General features: G+C 38.7%; 1 protein-coding gene across 1 annotated transcript in view; it reads left to right on the forward strand.

Moving 5' to 3' along the window:
* LOC121684357 (roundabout homolog 2-like) overlaps positions 1-3,659 on the forward strand; it is an 18,920-nt gene extending 15,261 nt beyond the window's left edge. The window contains exon 8 of the mRNA XM_042064353.1: positions 1-3,659. This exon is cut by the window's left edge and continues 7 nt beyond it. The gene's annotated coding sequence lies outside the window, so the exon portion shown is untranslated.
* The last annotated feature ends 369 nt before the right edge of the window (positions 3,660-4,028 follow it).

Genomic DNA, 4,028 nt, shown 5'->3' on the forward strand with positions numbered 1-4,028 from the left:
TGAGGATGCTGAAGCAGGAGTATGCCATGTCTGTCCTCACTTACACGTTTCCTCTGTTCTGTGGGAAACTTGGACTTCATCCGTCACTATGTCTCACCACAAGGAGAGGAGGGGAAAGACGAAGATGAGGGCGACAGCGGGGAAACATTGTGGCAAATCTGTAAATGTCCATGTAAAGACAGACCACACAACGTTGATTTGACATTTTTATCCTTTCAAGAAGTTATCTCCCACCTTCCACCTTAAAAAAAAAACTGACTTTTTTTGTGAGAAGACTTAAAAAAAAAAAGTAATGAAACAAAAGAATGGAAGATATCCATCCAGATTGCTAAAGTACGGAGAGCAAAAGGGATTTTTCCTGTAAATATGTTCTTAACATTGTTTTTGCATTGCTATGCAAGCCATTTTCTGTTCAACCTTTTCTTGTTTTGTTTTTAATTTCTCATACTGTTGGTTTCATCAGATTATCTGTACTATATGTGAATGGAAAGGCTGTCGTGCCATAAAGTAATTATTTTATGATCCTCCATGTGTTAATAATTACCATTGATTAATTGTTGCTATTATGATTATGATTATTATTATTAATTATTATTATTTTTTGCACTGCAATTTTGGTGATAAGCACAAAAAGCATAGCTCCTGCTGACATGAAGAAGCTGATCGGGGATCTGTGAAGTGGAGATTTCTGTACTGTAAACTAAGAGATAAGAAGATATATACAGTAGCAATGTACAGAGAGATATTAACTAAGTAGTCACGGGGCCCAGGGCAGGGGGGCTGCACACAGTAAACAGGTGTTGGCCCTGCGTGTGTGTGTGCGTGTGTGTGTGTGTGTGTGTGTGTGTGTGTGTGTGTGTGTGTGTGTGTGTGTGTGTGTGTGTGTGTAAGTGTTCGTGCATTTGTAACCATGGTGGAGATTTCTCCCTCTGATGGGGGATTAGGCAGTGTTTGATGGTGGCTGTATGTATGTGTGTGTGTGTGTGTGTGTGTGTGTGTGTGTGTGTGTGTGTGTGTGTGTGTGTGTGTGTGTGTGTGAGGGCGACGAAAGGGCGAGGCTGGAGCTGATTGAGCTCCATGGGTCTCCAGAGGGTTTGACGCGTCTGACGATGGATTGTCCCAATGTTTGTTTTCTCCACGGTTTACAAGTGGTTGAAATAGAATCCCCCCCAAACCCGCTCCGCTATTGCACAGTTGAACCCCTCCCCAACGCATTCTGATTGCCCTCAAGAGACACAATTGACCCCCCCACCACCACCACCACCCTCAACTCAACCCAACCCAAACCCTGCAGTTGGACCTGAAGTCCATCACAGTTTATCAACATTTGAGTTGAAAATATTTCAAGGCTAATAACCCCTAATACTAGCCCTTTGTGATGGCCAATGCCGTTGTTTTGCGTCTTTCATTTCTTTTCTGCTTGATCTCTGTTTGTGCTCGCTCCAAGAAAAAAAACGCTTCTCTCAGTTGCCCACATCGACTTTTTGAAATTGGTTAAACATCAGAGTCCACTAATTCCTGTGGACATCCACTGAGGAGGGAGATGTGGACGTGTTGCTCCAGGCTGGTGGTCTGTACGCTTGAGAGTTTTACAAGAGTCTCTCCCCTGCTCCTGCTAGCTCTTATCTGTTTTTTTCTTCCTTTCATGTGTAGTTTTACGTTAATTCAGACAAACGAAGCGCCAGGGCGGCTCTGCCGCTGGGAGAGCTGAAGCACTTGCGGTCAGGCTTCATGCATCTGAGCTTTCAGATGCTGCTGAGGCATCCACAGCCTCACTCCAGTGCTGAAGAAAAAAAAAACCGACAAAGTGAAAAGCATTCACATGTGTTAACAACCCTGTACTAAATAGACTGGCAAATAGAATTAGTTTTTGTTATTTATTGTTTTAAAGCACTTAGAGTCGTCACATGCAAAACAGCACTGAGGCTCTCAACAGCACGAACCAGTGTATTCAAGGAGACACAAGGAAAAATCCACTGTGGCTGATCAGTTGTCCAGGTTAAGCAATACTCCATAAAGTGCTGGGCATTGCAGGTCTGGGCATGAGACATAACTCAATATGAGATTGGCAATGCATATGTGTACAGAGTACTAAAGAACGATCTTGCATATGTGTACAGAGTACTAAAGAACGATCTTTTTGTAAAGTTTACTACTGCCTCTGTCTCACAAGCAATGAGCAAACCACAATGGACCCTTTCAAGAGAGTTCCATTATCAGCATCATAGTTGGCCCCACAAGACTTCCTTTTTAACATTCCATATGTTATCTTAATGCAGAGGAAGTAGATTGGGGCCCAAATAGAATGTTCAAGCATTGTTTTTGTTTACCTTGTTGAAAGGGTCTATACTCTCAGTCACCGAACACAGTTTACCAAGCAGTACAGAATTCAGACACTATTTTGGTTAAATATATATTTTGGGTTTTACATTCTTTGTTATATTCATGTTGGTCTTTCAAACTCTCTTTTTCTTGCACCTTTCGATCGTATTGCTTGTTATTCCTTTTCTAAAGTGAAACCATGCAGAACTAAATATCAAGTGAAAAACCACGCTGCTTTTTTTCAAATGATATTTTTTACGGTTACAGTAACATTCAGGATTTACTGGTTTAATGACTGTTTGTTTGCTCTTCTCTCCAGTTTTATACTGTACAATTAGTGTTGATAACGAGGGTGTGGAGCTAACGGCTTTATTGAGCATTTCGGTCCTTTACTGTTCATGAGTTCTTGAGCGCCATGTTCATGTCACATCATCTCGATATCGTGGCCAGTCTTCTGAAAATGAGGTGCAAAGAGCATCTCATGATCTTTTTTTTGTTTTGATTTGTTTTTGTTTTGGTGGTGTTCGTGTGTGTCTAGGCCTACATATGTATATATAAATATATTCATATGCATCATCACATTGAAGTTCATTCCAATCTGACTGATGAAAAATCCCCTTCCAAACCTTTTTTTTTATTGCTATTATTTTGATTTCTCTGGTTCTTATTGGCAGTGGGTTTTCCATAAGCCCTCTTTCACTGAGTAACGTGCCAGTTCGAAGCATTTTCATCTGGGAAAAGGTGAGATATCAGAAAGAGAACATACCAAATTAATATCAATATTTGAAATGTCCAATGCATTTTAGTGACTTTTTTTTAAAAAAATACTAACTTTTTTGTTTATAATATGTTTCTTTTGAAATCACAGTGTTGTTGTTTTGTATTTATTAAAATAAAAAAGGTATATTGTGAATAATGGAAAAAAGATTTGTGGAATATAAGATGTTTCCCCTCTCTCTCCTCCGTGTGTCCTATCTCTCCCTCATGAAAAGCTTTTGCCATAAAGATTTCATGGATTCATAACATTCACGTAATGTTGAAATGCTGAGACAACAAATTTCAATGGACCCACTTTATGTCTTGCATGCTAACCATGCTTCTTCCTCGACATTTGCAACAAATTAGAGAAAACCATGGTGAACACAAAAAAATGTTCCATCAGTTACCAAGATGATGGAATTTCTTTTTTTTCAAACTCCTATTCCCCCCTCTTTTTTTGAAAGTACAGTTATCCGTTCTCTTTCCTTTTCTCAATTCTCAATATTGTTGGATCTTTGTAGCCTATCTGTGTGTTGCCTTTTTTGCTAAAAAAGGAATTAAAAACATTTAAAAAATAATGAATGTTGTTGGGTGATATTACTCTACAGTGGGCCATTTATGCCAAATCTAACACTTTCTTTATGGGAAGAGATGTTAACATTTTACCGCATGACCTTGTACTAAATGAGAAGAAAGTACATACTAAAAAGATGGGGAAAAAATCCTTGCTTGTAAAATAGAACACTTTGTTCCAGGACCACTACAACATAACATATTTTTGAATAGTGGAATATGATATCTAACCATAGTTTTAGGGACTGTTGGAATACTGTTGTTTATGGTTTATGTCTGTTTCCATTTGCTGAAGTTTTAATTATGTTTTAAAAACAGTTTTTTTTCTCAAAAGATATGTTTATATGTGCATTTCACAAAATATGGTTGCTGTC

The sequence above is a fragment of the Alosa sapidissima genome, chromosome 15 (assembly GCF_018492685.1).
Source record: "Alosa sapidissima isolate fAloSap1 chromosome 15, fAloSap1.pri, whole genome shotgun sequence".
Taxonomy (NCBI): Eukaryota; Metazoa; Chordata; class Actinopteri; order Clupeiformes; family Clupeidae; genus Alosa; species Alosa sapidissima.